General features: G+C 50.9%; 1 protein-coding gene across 5 annotated transcripts in view; it reads right to left on the bottom strand.

Annotated features, from left to right (window-relative positions):
* The window catches only part of DRD2 (dopamine receptor D2), a 61,651-nt gene that overhangs the window by 15,207 nt on the left and 31,583 nt on the right, over positions 1–14,861 (bottom strand). The window lies entirely within an intron of this gene.

Below are 14,861 nucleotides of genomic sequence, written 5' to 3'. Positions count from 1 at the left end.
AAACACTTATTAAGCACATCCCATGCACCACACTCAAGACAAATTGGCAAGGAGTTCCAGCTACCAGTGGTAGGACTAGAAACATGCATTCATTCTATAAATATTAATTGAGCACTGTTTTCTGTAGCACTAGAAACATAGGCAGGAAAAAAATATACATGGTTCTCCAGTTCACATTCTAAAAGAAACAATAGCCAGTTAATCAAGCCATTAAATCTATGAGTGGTAGGCTCTCGGAAACGGAATGGTGGGGAGAGACACATAACCCAGTTTAGGGATTCGAAGAAGTCTTTCCAGAGGAAGTGATGTTCGACAGCCACCTGAAGGACAAGTAGGAATTAGCCAAGTAAAGAGTTGGGAGCCAGGGGAAGGATCTCAACATAGGAAGCAGCATATGGAAAAGACAGAGCTAGAGAGTGGGCCACGGTGGAGGGCTGGGAAGAAATTCAGGATGCTGAGTACAGAGGGACTGGCATGAGCTGAACCAGGGAGGTTGCAACAGGCAAGATCACAGTCATGCTGGGAATTCAGACTTGACCCTAAGGGCAGCAGGAACCACATTATCAGATTTGCCTTTGAGAAATTTTGACAGCTGTGTAGAGAATGGAAGAGGGGGGCCAAGTGGGATGGTAGAACACCAGCTGGGAGGCTGTTGCAGGAACCCAAGTAAGAGACAATGAGGTTCTGGATTTGTGCACTGAGAGCCCTGAGGAATGGGTGTCTCATCCCAGAGGGACTTCTGAAGGAGGTGCCATTTGAGATGAAGTAGGAGGAGGAGTTAGCCAGACAATGGAGTGGGAGGACATGTTTGCCAGAGAGAACAGAACACAGTCCCAAACAAGAAATAATTCCATTTGGGGAAAAATGTAGGGCATGACAGTGAAGCTGGGGAAATTTAAATTGTCAGGCCATTCATGGGCCAGATTGGGTCTTGTAAGCTTGGGAGTCCCTGAGAGTTTGGTGCAGTGAAATAACTCCAGTAGACTGGTGTTTTAGAAAGGTCACCGGCTGCTGTGACATGGAGGGAATCTTGGAAGGGAACGAGGTTACAGCTGTAATTCAAGTAAGAGATGGTGGTCACCTGAATGAAGGTAGTGGGAATCAGGATGGAGAGAAGTGTCCGGAATCAGGTGCTAACTCGGAAGTCAATTTCTTGGAGCTTGGTCGTTGGATAGATGTTGGGTGGGAGTGGGGATCGGGCGAGCAGGGAGAGAAGAAGTCGGGGATAACTCTGGATTTCTGCCTTGTGCTCTGGGAGGCCGATGGTGCTGCTCACTGAGAAAGGAAAGCAGAGGGGCTCCAAGGCAGACTAGGGAGGCACTGGGCATTGATGAGCTTAACAGCCTGTGTTTTGGTTGTGACTGAAACATAATGTACATATAATATAGTTGGTGTTCCTGCTATCAAAAGTGTTCCTATTTCACACAATGGAATTAAATTTATCAGTACTTCAAGGCATTCCACACAAAGCACCATGATTTCCAGATGCTTTGCTACCCAAATCGATCTGAAATGCACAAATTTATGCCATTCGGGATGAAGACAGTACCACGTCCAGATCCAAGAAGAGGGCACACCAGCTGCAACAGATCAGAGGAGACCCCTGGAGAATGGTCTGCCCACCACCTCTGCACCCTCATTCCTGTGTGACACATCTTCCCTGCCAGCTCTCAGCAGAAGAGTATGGATGATGTCCCGCCCAGCACCACCACTCTGGAGTCTGCCGGGAAAGCTTGTGGAGTGACATGGAATGCCACCCATGCAACGAGTCTTCCAATTCTAAGATAGTGAAGCACTGTGTCATACTGATGCTGAAATCTGTAAAGCCAGCTACTACCTCTTCCCATTTGGAGCACACAGCAGGAGACCTGTATGCATGTATTGATCAGGCAACATGGGCTGCTCCTGCCGTTCATTTACTCAATCAGCGTCTATGGAGCCTGCTAGACATAAAGCACTGCGCCAAGCACTGTCTAGGGCTGGAGACATAGAGGCACTCACTTCCGCCAGCAACCTCACTACCTCTCCTCCCTTTTCCTTAGTCCCTCTCCAGGTAGGACCAGTGGCATCTGATGGAGACTCTCACATTCCTGTCTCCCCTACCCCATCCATTCTCCACATCCAACCAGTCTTCTGTTTCTGCAGCACACTCCTGCGCCTGCCTATGCTGATAGACAGCTTCATGTGCTTGCAAAGGATTTGATAGTTTGTCAAGTTTTTTTTATATATATACTGTCTCATTTGTCCTCAAGACAACTTTCTGAGGCTTCTAATTATGATCCCCACTCTACCAATCAGAAGAGTGTCTGGAAAACTTCCTTTCCCTTCCCCCTACTTGCCCGGTCCCTACACATCCTTCAAAGCAAGGCTTGTGCAGAATCCTCCTGCTCTGGAATCCGTCCCACGTCCTCCTGGCTGGACCATCTCCCTCCCTCCTCAGGGCTTCCACAACATTGTTTTGTGGTTCTATTCTGGAACAGACCCCATTTGTGTGTCTGCTTTTTTCACGGGTTTGTAAGTATCTCAAGGGTCACACCGTGCCTTGCTCATGCCTCATTGTCTTCACAGAATAAACAAAAGAGCATGCTATCCTGTTCTTCTCTTCACACTCCTAATGCTGTGATCTGCGGGCAGTTAGTGCTCAACAGATGCTTGTTGAACTGAACCAAAGGCTGTATGAGTCTAACTGGGAAGAAAACTCCTCCACACTTGAAATGCAGCTATTAACATAGGTCACCAGACTAACAAGGGACAAAAGAGTATCACGGGTGTTGCAGGTTGGGTCCCCAGAAAGTGGACTCTGAGTAGGAAACTTATCAGGAACACTCTCAGGATGGAGACTTGAAGGGAAGTGGAGGAAGCAGAAGCAGGCAGAGGGGGAAGTCAGGCTGCCTTGCAATCACGCCAAAGGCCTCTGGTGACTCCCTCAGGGAGCCTTGCAGAGTTGCCTAAATTAGGGCAACAGGGAGCCCTTTGTGCCCTCTCATAATGTCACCGGTTGTGGGCCATCCCAGGGAAAGGGTGTGACCTTGAGAGAGGCCTCTCTCTTCAGCAGTGGGCAATCACCGAGAGGGTGGACCCAGCTGAGAACTGTCAGGTGTCAACACTCCCAGGAATTGTGGAAAGAGCGCCTCAGTCCTTCATGGGATCTACAGCATCCCCACAGCACCCCACACAGCAGATGTTCAGAAATCAGAGAGGATATGCACGTGGGCACAGCGGGGGCATTCACGGAGGGCTTCCTGGAGGGGATAGAACTTAAACTGGGACTTAAAATGACGGGTACAGTTTAGATGGTAAATGTGAGTGTACCGGTCAGGAAGGGCTTGGTGGTGAGCACTCATTCCTCTGCACGCTGGTTACTCTGCAGGGCCGTGGTGCGTCCCTTCACCAGAGGCTGGAAAGACCTCATGCACTGAATTTTCTAATTTAGTATTTATTCTCAATTTTTCTTGTTGCTTTTTGCTGATACAAGTGTAACATATTTACATTACAGAAAGAGTGGGAAAACACAGACAATGACTAAATGCCCGTAGACCCTATTAATGTCTTGGTAGAGGGTTGTCTTCCCACCCCCAGAGCAATCCCCAGTCCCTTCTATGTCCTCAGCACCCTTGCTACCTGGGGCTGACATTGCTCAGGAGCAGGGGCTGCCTGGCGAGCTCTCACACAATACCAGACTGAGCAGGAATTCAGACATCAGCAAAGCCACCTCCACAGACGAGGGACTCTAGCACTGGAGGTGCTGGCATAACATAGGGGCTGAAGACCGAAAACCTGGGTTCAAATCCCAGCTCTAGCTTGACTAGCTCTGGGGTCTTGGCCAGATTATTTGGCTTTCCTGAGCCTCAGTTTTCCCATCTGCAAAATAGGGACAGCAACTATTATTGTGAGGATTGAGTAAGATGATGCATGTGTGGCTGGAGCAGGTAAACCATCAAGAAATGTTGACTTTTAAAACCAAACCAAGCCAAAGAATCAAAAGAACCAAGCACTCAAACAATGAGTCTGAGGCTCAGAGAGATGAAGTCACTGGTGCCATCCAAACACTGCCCAGTAGGGTCAGAGGACCCCTGCGCTGCTCCTTCTACACCATGCTGCCTCCTATGGCTCATCCTTGGAAAGTGGGGGCTGCATGAGGGGGCAGGGTTCCAAAATGCAGCACTCAACCCCTTGGGAGAGAGTCAAGGAAAGAGAAAGCAAAGTCTGTTCCTGGGCTATGGCTGCAGGATAAATCTGTGCGACCCTCGGGATGGGGTAGCAGCTGGCCTGGAAGATTCAGCTCTCTCAGTCCACCTGCTATAGCCAGGGATTGTAATACCAATTGCCATATTTCCTAGCCATATTTCTAAAACAGATCAAATGTATGATGCGCCATTATTTTATGTACCACCAGGAAAGGAAAAATACCATCAAGCCAGATACAGCTGTAAGATGGGGTCAGTTGTAAAATGTGCTCTGATTTCAGAGACATAATATGGGAGGCGGGAGGAATGTGCATCTTAGAATGGATAAAATATAGTGACCTCCTGGCATTTCTCTGAAGCCTGAGAAATCCTGCCTGTCCCCAGGCTTCTCTTCTCCAGCTCCAGCCCCATCCTTTCCTCTTCTCCTTCTGTCCCTGGGCTGCACAGGCTGTTGGGCTCCATGGGCCATCCATTGAGAAAGAGGCACAAGGGAGGGGCCAGGATGTGGTCCTTCTCACTCCAGGGGCACCTGGCGAACCCCTCAGATCCTGCCCTCGCCTGCCCCTCGAGCTTCTCCATCCATGGCAGAGCTTTTGCCTGTGGGGGGAGGGGAGAGTTCCAGGTATTCTGGCCTGGTCCTGGCTCCAGAGAAGCCAGGTGAGGTCAGTGCCCACTCTGGAGCTTGTGCAGGTGGGAAGTGCCAATCTCACACAATAGCTGGCACCCTGGATTTGCCAGGAAGATCCAAATTTCTTGTTCTTTTTCAGAAAGGAGATTGGCTAAATATATAACCCAAGGTAAATTACCCTTACAGTTAGAAGAGTTTTCAGATAAATAAGATTACATATTATTAAAAGAAAATTCTCTTGTCAGATGAAGCATTTTGACTTGGAGTTATGAAAATATGATCAACTTGCTCACCAAACACCATATGCCACCTCCATCTTCCTCCCAGGTGGCTCCTGCCTCGAGAGTCAAAGCTCCAAATCACAGTCCTCAGTCAAGAGGCCTTTAGTGAGGGCCGACTACATGCACGGGCACTGCCATTTCTTAGCTCTTATGGGCTTGGCTACTTAGTCCCGTCTCCTGAGAGAGGGATGGATGACCTAACCCTGCTGCTATGGACCAAACTGCATCCTCACAACATTCCTATGTTGAAGCCCTGACCCCCAGTGTGATGGTATTTGGAGATGGGACCTTTGGGAGGTGCTTAGGTCTAGACGAGGTCATGAAGGTGGGGCCCCGTGTTGGGATGAGTGCCCTTATAAGAAGAGACACCAGAGAGCTTGCTCTCTCTCTACCCCCGCCATGTGAGCACACAGTGAGAGGCACCAGAACGTGACCATGCTGGCACCCTGATCTCAGACTTCCAGCTTCCAGAACTGGGAGAACATAAATGTCTGTTGTTTTAGCCGCTCAGTCTATGGTGTTTTGTTATGACAGCCCGAACTGATAAAGATGCCTGCAGCTGTCAGGCCTCCATGAAGGACTGGCTGCCTCTCTCCCACGGCACTATCCTCATCTCCCCTGGGCAGCAATGCAGGGCAACCGCTGCTCTCCACCCCATCTCACCAGGCAGACGCATGCAGACGAGGTTCCAGGTGGGCTCTGGGGCCTCCTAGGCTTTTCCTTTTCAGCTGCCCTGGCTCGTTGGAAAAGAGGAGGGAGCCAGGAGTATGGGGACCTCCATTGTGTGGGTAGCCTGCAAGCCTCAGGCCATCAAAGTACCAGAGATCACCTGACCCTCATGGGTGTCCGGTATTCATTGCCCTGTCCCAACTCAGAAGGGCAAAGGTCTACCGAAAGATCTTCCAGAATCAGCCACTCGGGTGGTCAGTACCCCTCTCCATCAAGTCCTCCCTCACACCCAGCCCACCTCCAGCCGCTGTGATGGTTGCTCTCTTCTGAGCCTAGACAGCAGAGCTTCCCCAGCAGATGTCTGGAATGAACCGAGGTAGGTGGGGTTGTCAGGGTAAGTGTAATGTGGAGCTGGGCATTTCCAGCCTCCACTGCCTCTGCCACTTACCCTTTGTCTTTCATAAATGTGACCATTTTCTGTGTGTGCCCTGATTTGAAAATCCACTAGCTCTCAAGTTGAAGAGCGTTGTTAGAGCCCAAACACCTGGGCCAAGTTGGCCTGCAGAGGCTGCCCCTGCCAGCCACACTGCTCAGAACACCCACTGCAGAGGGGCCAGGGGGGTAGATGTTGTGACAAGGAGGTGAGCTGCTCTCCTGGTCACACCCCAGGGGCAGCCGGCAGCTTCTCCAGCCTGTAAACAGAAACAGCTTCTCACAAGTATGTTGGAAGAAAATAAGCTCCACGGTCCAAGGCTGACACCCCAAACTGACATTTTCTCTGAAGAGGACCTTGAAGGGTGTGGTCACCCTTGGTCCCCAGCCTGGAGTGGGTGGGGCCAAAAGGGTCAATCTGTGAGGGCAGCCTGGGACCCTGGAGGACAGCTGGCTGGTCCAGGAGGAGAGAGGAGAGGATGCCCTTCTCTCCCAGGCTTTGATTCCTCCATCCAGCAGCACAACCCTGGGGCGCAGGGCCAGGCAGTGGGGGTAAGGAGCCCCTTGGTGCAGCATAAACTCAACGGTTCCCTTGGTGCTGCCTCTTCGGAAAGTTTGGCATTTGAAGGAATCAAATTGTCTAATTAAAATTTAACAATCCCTTATCAGGCTCGTGGCGGGTGAGACACTGCTGTCTTAAACACATCATTTTTCCCTCTTTTCTGAAACTTGAAGCATTTCAATGAAAAAGGAGGGGGGTGGGGAGAGCATTCTGCATTTGCATTTCAAAAGCAGCTTGTTGGAGCACTGGAGTTGGATGAGAACCGTGAGTTGGGTGAGAGTGAGTGGGTCAGGGGCTCCTCCCCAGGGCCCCCAACTCAGGCCACACCCCTGCTCCTCAAGACACAGGTCCAGGCTGTGCCCTGGAAGTGGGCCCCTCCCCACCTCCTCCTGCAGCTCCCAGAGGGGAGGGTGGGAGGGGAAGAGGGTGGAAGGGGAAGAGGAGGGGGAGGAAGCCCCCTCATTCCTTCCTACTCCAAAAGGAAAAGGAGCGAGTTACTGAATAATGCCTTGCTTACTGAGCCCAGGAGGGCGGCCTCAGCAGGGCCAGAGGAAACTGAGGCAGAGGTTGGTTCCTGGAACCCTAGGCCAGGAGCCTTGAGGGAGAACCTTCTGGGCCCAGACCCTGGGAAGGCCTGTGTGGTGGGTGGACAGCCACAGTCTCATCTTATCTGGATGGAAAGACCTCCAAGCCCTGGGGCTGGGGATGTAGAGGGTGGTGGGGAAGTGTTGGGGGGGAGGAAGAGGAGAAGGAGGAGAGGATCAAGGAGGAGGGGGTGGGAGGAATGGAGAGGAATGTTGGGATAGAGAACAGAGGAGACAGGAGTGGAGGTGGGGAGATGGATGCTGTCACCTCCACGGCTCACTCTCTGCTTGGTCCTGAACATCTTTCCGGCTTCCCAGGCCCAGAGGCAGGGGAGCTAGGTGATGAGGCTGTGAGTCTGGCTCAGGCACCAGTAGTCACTCCATGGGAAGAAACACTGATTGCCTTTTCTCAATTATAGGGCAAGGACACCCGCCCTTCCCAGGCTCAGGCAAGGTCTTGCTCCTAGAAATTCCCAGGCCACAGACATTCAGAGGAGTGGTGGGGGTACCCTGTTCCCTCCTGGACTCCTTCTTCGTTCCCACCCCTCTCTACCCAGAGCCTCAGAGCTGCTACAGGGGGACGGGTCCGGACTATTTCGAAAGACCTAGCTTAGTGGGGCAATCTCCCCTCTGGTGGCCCGTGGTGGGAGGGGAGGCCACACACTGACATCAAAGTCTCTCCCCCTGCTCCCTGGACTTAAACCTGGCCAGGCAGTCCTGGCTCTGCCTCCTACCTCACAGCAAATAGAAGCTATCCTCGGATGCTCACTCAACTTATTGTCACCAAAGCCACAGACCTATCAGCATAGGTACCACATGATCCCTCCCCTCGGTTTCCAGCATCCCAACTCCTAACCAGGCCAGTCCTTTCACCTGGGCTTAGGACCTACCCCCCCCCCCCCACCCCCGCTCAATGCTCTCACAGCACATGTGCTCCTTGGTGACACTTAGCACAGGTGTAATTAAACTGTTATTCATCTAATTATTTGTTTAGTGTCTGTTCTCCCTGCCAAACTGTGAGCTACACCAGCATAGGGATCACACCTGTCTCGTTTTATTTTGGTCTTCTCACCTCCCAGCATGGTGCCGGGCAATGGTAGGTGCTCAATATACATTTGAGAGGTGTCCATGGGAGCTAGCGTCTCCCCTAGGTGGGAAGGAGCCAGTCCCAGGATCCTTCTCTGCCCTGGTTGTTGTTTCTTCCCTGGATCCTTCTCCAGCAGTACCAGTAGCCTCTGAGGTCCTCTCTGAACCTCTGGGTCCCAGTCAGAGCGGTAGCTTGGGCTGGATGCCCAGCTGGTTGGTTCCATCCAGGGAGCTCCCCAGGTGGGCCGTCACTGGGGCACACAGGATTTCAAGGCATCGAAAGAAAAAGAGAATGCACCTGTGCAAAGGAGAGGGCGTTATGTGGGGAGGTAATCTAAGTTCTGGGGAAAGGGGAGCACAGAGCTGGTGGGGATGGCTTCTGGGCTACTGGAAAGCTGGGGGGCCCAGGGTTTCACAGCGTCTAGATTGCCGCTCCACCGTAGGTGCAAAGTTGCAGCAGGCCCGGGCGGCAGGACCCATCTTCTCCCTCAGTGCCACCAGAACTATAAAGCACCCACAATGAGCCACCAAGTGCAGTGAGGGTCGCAGCTCATCCCCAGAGCTGCAGGGTGGGGTGCAGTGTCCCCCGGAGAGGCGGGAGCACACACAGCTCCTTGTTCAGCTGTGGAAGGGGCCCCTGAGGGAGAATTTGTCCAGGAGCTGGGAGTAAGCCAAGTGGAGCCTGACGGGGGCCTCCTTGCCTCTGATGCTTTCATCCTGTGCTTCTTCCCAATGTGGCCAGGTGTTCCCGGGTCTGTTCCAGCCTCCCACACTCTGGGAGTGTGGAGTGCCCCAAGAGGACTTCAGGACTTTGTGGCCTTATCTCAGGCCTCCCTCAGGGCTGGGCCCAGGGCCCCAGGGTCTACAGTGGGGTGAGGAAGGGTCTGGAGACAGAGTGAATGCAGAAAGGGGTGTCTGCCTGACAGCTCCATCCCTGTGGATTTTGATGGCTTCGTAAAAATGTCTCCTCACAAACTGTCAAAGTGTCACAAATTAATTAACTGTTAGCTGGAGTGACTCAGTGTGGGGAAGGGTGGGGGAGAACGGCTCCCGCAATGCTGAGCGGGGTGGTGGTGGTATGTTCCCTGCATGCGCTGCCTTTTGATTAAAAATCCTCGCTGCTCAACCCCGTGCGAGGGAAGGGGCAGATCACTGGGGCAGCTCACGTGCAGCGCTGAAACCTGGCGGGTGGGAAGCAGGGCGGAGGGCGTGGGGCCCAGGGCCCCCTCCCCGAGGAAAGGAACACGGTGTGAAGAAGGAAGCCTCTGGAAATTGCTCAGGAGATCTAAATTCAGAACGGAGCCCACAGGCTGACACTGTTTTCTTTTTTCCTTTCTCTGTATTTCCCTCCCTCCTCAATTTTCCCCCACAAAGAAAAGAATTGGGAAGTTGAGGTTGGTTTGCCCTGGGGGCCAGGCCGGGTCACCAGAGCCCGGGGAGACAGCCCACTTGGCTGCCAAAGTCGCACCAGCAGGAGCCTGGAGAGAAGGGAGGGCTGGGTCTCAGACCAGCCTCCTTGACCTTTACTTTAATTTCAGGAAAGAATTGAGAAAACATGCTCTTGAAAGTCAAGAGGGAGACAAATCCTGAACCTTATTGCTCTAGAAGGAGGAAAAACAATCCTTGCTATTTGGCAGAAAATTGCTCTGCTTTATGAAAAGACATCCCTGTTCATAAAAACAGCGAGAGGCTGCAGTCCAAATAACGCCCAACATCCACCATTGCTCTGCTGGAAACCCCTTTCGCCATGTCCCCCTTCCTCCTGCTCCAGCAGGCTGGCAGCGGGGACATTTCTTTTCCATAAAGAAGAGAGGAGCCCTTTCTGAAACGGAGCCGGGGGCAAGCAAGATTTACCTTCGCGACTCCCACACAAATATCTGTTTGATGTCGGTACGTCAAAGACAAATTAAAGAGAAAACTTCACCACAGGAATGCAATCAGCAAAATCCAGATTGTGGAAAACGCTTCAGGACAAACGACCCGATTTCTTCCAAAAATAAATGGCAAGGAAACAAAAAAAAAGATGGGGACAGGGGAAGCCTTTATAATAAAAGAAACTTAAAAGCCATATCAGCCAATTGCAACGTATGGACCTTATTTGACTTCTGAGTCAAAGAAACTAACTTTTAAAAGATCCTTGACATTCATGAGACCGTTGAAAATTTGAAGAGTAGATTTTTGATGATATTAGGGAATTATCAATAACAATTTTTAGGTGTGGCCATGGCATTCCAATTAATTGTTTTAAAGTCCTTATCTTTTAGAGATATGCACTGGAATATTTACAGTTGATGTTATATGATGTCTGGGATTTATTTGAAAATAATATGGGGGGTTCAGATGAAACAAAATTGGCCATAAGTTGATCATGGTTGAAGCTGGCTGATGGGTACATTGAGATTGATTGTACTGTTCTAATTTTGAATAAATTTGAAATTTTCTATAACAAACTGTTAAAAAAAAAAGAAGTTTAATCTGCTCTTTAACCCTTCCCCCGCCCCCGCCCCGCCAAAATATATGGATGCAAGCCAGGCTTCCTACTGCCTTTCCGATCCTGTTCCCTTATTATAAATGCTGGTCTCCTTTCCTACCAGTCGGGCCTGACAGACACTCCCTCTGTCCTGATGACTCCTTTGGCCGGTCCAGCACAGCTAGAGCTCTGGGACCCTTTCTCAACAACATGACAGCCTTGGTCTAAAGGGCCATCTCCTCCCCTTTGCAAAGTATGGTGGGTCAGCTGGTAGGGACAGGAGGGAGGGGGTAGAAGACCATTTTAATCACAACTGTAACAGCTACCAAGCTCCTCTTCTATGACAGTCACTGTGTGAAGCTCTGTGCATATATTATTTCATTTAATCTGCAAAACAGTCTCATGAGATTAGATATTATTTCTGGGTCTCAGACGAAGAAACAGGCACAGAGAGAATGAGTAACTTGCCCAAATTTGCCCACTTGCACCCGGTGCAGTGGGTTATGAACACAGGTCCATCTGCCTCCAGAAACCAGACTTTTCCCTTATAATAGTTGAGTCTGGATCTAGAGTGGGAGGGAGTAAGGTCTTCGGGGTCCAGATCCACCATGCATCTATACGGACAGGAGCCTACACAAACGTGGATCCTTCAAGGCACGTCCAGGGCCTCACCCCACTAGGTTGTTAGGTCTCAGACTGGTGTCCACAGGGGCCCTCACGAGAACCCCTTACAGCTTTGCAAAGAGGGACCTTGAGGTCTGGGCCCCATACTCAGAGTCCTGAGTGTCCTTATGCAACTGGATGTTTTCTGGAAAACAACACTCTTAGCGTCTCCAGGGCATCATGCTGCTCTGACAAAGTGAGCTCTGAGGAGAAGACACCTGGATTCTCGGGGGAGTGGAGGAGTGGGGGCAGAGCTGGGGTCCAGCGTGTCCTCTCCCACCCCAGGGGCTGCCTCTGGCCTCAGCCCTTCAGGCCAGTCCTGCCCGACTTCCTCCTGCTCTTCCCTGTGGTGCCTTTCATTCCATGGGTTATGGACCCACCAACAGGGGAAACCCTGTGGGTCTGGGCATCTTGCCCTGCCCGGGCTCCTGGTACCTCACTCAGAGGAGAGGCAACACGGGTACAACCATAGAAGGGAGCAGGAAGGCAGTTTCCTTGCCAAAGCCACAGGCTGGGGGTCACCAACAGAGCTCTGCCCCACAACGGAAGTAGGTCGAAAGGGCAGCCACAGCGATGGGCACGGAATCCTGATAGCAAGCTGTGTGCCCAATGGCACTGCATTACCTCCTCGTCCCCGTCTCTGCCCCCAACACTTAAGGCTTTTCTAAGCAGCAATCACCAGACTATAAGGAGGAGTACCTTCCTTCTATTCCGAGAATTGAAGGAGAGGAGTCAATGTGGCCTGGTTTTTTAAATCACACAGACAGACAAACAGACAGACCTGGGTCTCAGTCTCACCTCCAACACTTGCTAGCAGTGTGGCCTTGACAATGCCATCACTCTGGGCCTTAGTCTTCTCATCTGTAAAAGGGAGACAATAACTCCCTCCTCATTGGAGTGGTTGTGAAATTAACTTAGAAAACACAAATCAAGGGTCCAGCATGTGGTGGACGCTCAATAAATGGCAGCTAATATCCTTAAGAGGGATGCTACAGCTGCCAGAGAGGGGGAGCCGAGCTGTGTGAGGGTCTCAGGCAGAAGACCCAAGTTGGGATGAGAGGCCCTGAAAGAGATCCCTTATTTCTCTGCAGCCCCCAATCCTCTGCACACTCCAGAGAAACTTCAGCTGTATCTGACATGTACTTCCCACCAACCAGCGCTGAGCCAAAAGCCTGAGGCATTGGGGGCACCTGGCAGGGGACCTTAGTTAATGTCTTCTCAGTGTGTGCCATGTGGATTTGCAACAACTCTGATTCTTCCCTCTAAATCTTGGGGGAAAAGAAGCCCTACTTGGTCTGTAGGCTTTCTGGTAAATTCTAAGGCCACAATAGCTATGAGATAGTTCTATCCTTGAAGGCAGAGGCAAGCCAAGGACGCAATAGGACCTGGCAGACTCTATGACATATCAAGCGATTGTTAGCCCTGGATTATTTCCTCGAATTGCAGTTGTTTGACATACAGAAAGATAACCTAGTTCCTTTGGATGAGCCAATTCTCTAATTCTCAATTTAATAATTAATAATATTTAATGATGAGAGCAGTCATACCTAATTTCAGAGAGTGGTGGAAGAATCAAATAAAATGATTTATTTCAGTGCTTGCAAACTCTAAAGTCTTATAAAAATGTCAGTGTGTTATCACTTCCGTTTAGACCTCCCTTTGCCGGTCTGTAAACGGATCATACCTCCATTCTCACTGAGGAGCCGTGGCGGTTGACACCATCACTTGCTCCTCGCACGTGCTCTTGTGTGCTCACTTGCTCCCGTGTCTGTCCTCTCTGTGTGACATGCCTGGGAGGCCTGATGGGCAGAGGTTGTTGTAAACCTGTGTACATCTTTAGCATCTACTGGGAAGGCCAGCAGCTTGATGAGTGTTAATTAGTGTTCGTGGTGCTTGTGCGTGTTGATAGCAACAGCGCTGCTGTGGACAGCTCCAACACTGGCTGAGAGGACCCTCCTCCCAGGGTTATTCCGAAGTTACAGGAGGTCCATCGAGCCTTTTGCCTGGCCCAGAGGATGCGCTCAGTTGTTACTACTCTCTTGATGACTAACCTGGAAAACTGTAGAATACTGAATTTTTACTCCTGAAAGAAACCTTAGGGAAGGCCTAATCTAATCTTTTTATTTTATGGATTAAAAACTGAAAACCCAGGGGGCTGGCCCCGTGGCCGAGTGGTTAAGTTCGCGCGCTCCGCTGCAGGCGGCCCAGTGTTCAGTTGGTTCGAATCCTGGGTGCAGACATGGCACTGTTCATCAAACCACACTGAGGCAGCGTCCCACATGCCACAACTAGAAGGACCCACAACGAAGAATATACAACTATGTACCGGGGGGCTTTGGAGAGAAAAAGAAAAAAAATAAAATCTTCAAAAAAAAAACCTCGAAAACCCAGAAAAGTGAAATGACTCACCCAAGTTCGCAGAGCTGGTTGCTTTCCTTACCAGGACGGCAGTTAAGGTCTCTAGACGGATCCCCTGCTTTACCTACATGGCTCTCTGTCTGGCTCATAGCAAGGGCTCAATAAATGGCAGGTAGTGGCTACCACTATGGTCCCTGTCATCATCAGCATCATCTGCATCTTCGAAGATATTAAGTCTGCTAAAGGAAAATGACTCTGGAGGCTCCATGGGGGTCCCTCCTGAATCTGATCTAAATTCCTCTAACTTCTGTGTGCACTCATCTCCCCATTCTGTCCTCAGCAGAGATGGGCAACAGATGGCATTTGGGAAACTGCAACATGTACTATCCTACTCAGCCTGTTCACATCCTGGCAATAACCCTTTTCTTTATAAGGACTGCTTTCCAAGCCCGACCCTTCCCCCACTTGCTCCTGGATGTTGGTAAAGCTGTGCGCACCACAGAGTATGTGCCCATGGGTGGTGTGCCCCAGATGATCAGGAAGCAGCCCAGGGCCTTGAGCTTGTTAGGTTTCTTTGTGGGATGCTGCCTCTTGAGACAACTTCTTTGGGAAGTTTTCTGTCCCATTCTTCCTCAGGGGAAAGGGCTGCACCTCTGGATTTGTTGCTTGGCAGACTGACAGGGGCAATGATGGGGACAGTAGCAGAGGCCATTAATCCGAATCCAGGAGTGCTTTGTTAGTTGCAAAGATGGCAGGGAATTCCCAGGCAGAAGAGCTGCTCAGCCAAAGAGGACAATGGATGGGACCAGGGACCCTGCTTACCCCGGGCCCTCTTTTGATAACTTTAATCCAGAAAACCACCTACAGAGTTGGGGGGTGCTAGAAGAAGGGAGGGAAAGAGAGAAAGAGGGAAACGGAGAAGGCCCCCATCGGGAATGTCA

Source organism: Equus asinus, chromosome 20, assembly GCF_041296235.1.
Source record: "Equus asinus isolate D_3611 breed Donkey chromosome 20, EquAss-T2T_v2, whole genome shotgun sequence".
Classification (NCBI taxonomy): Eukaryota; Metazoa; Chordata; class Mammalia; order Perissodactyla; family Equidae; genus Equus; species Equus asinus.
This window is presented reverse-complemented; position numbering and strand designations above follow the sequence as displayed.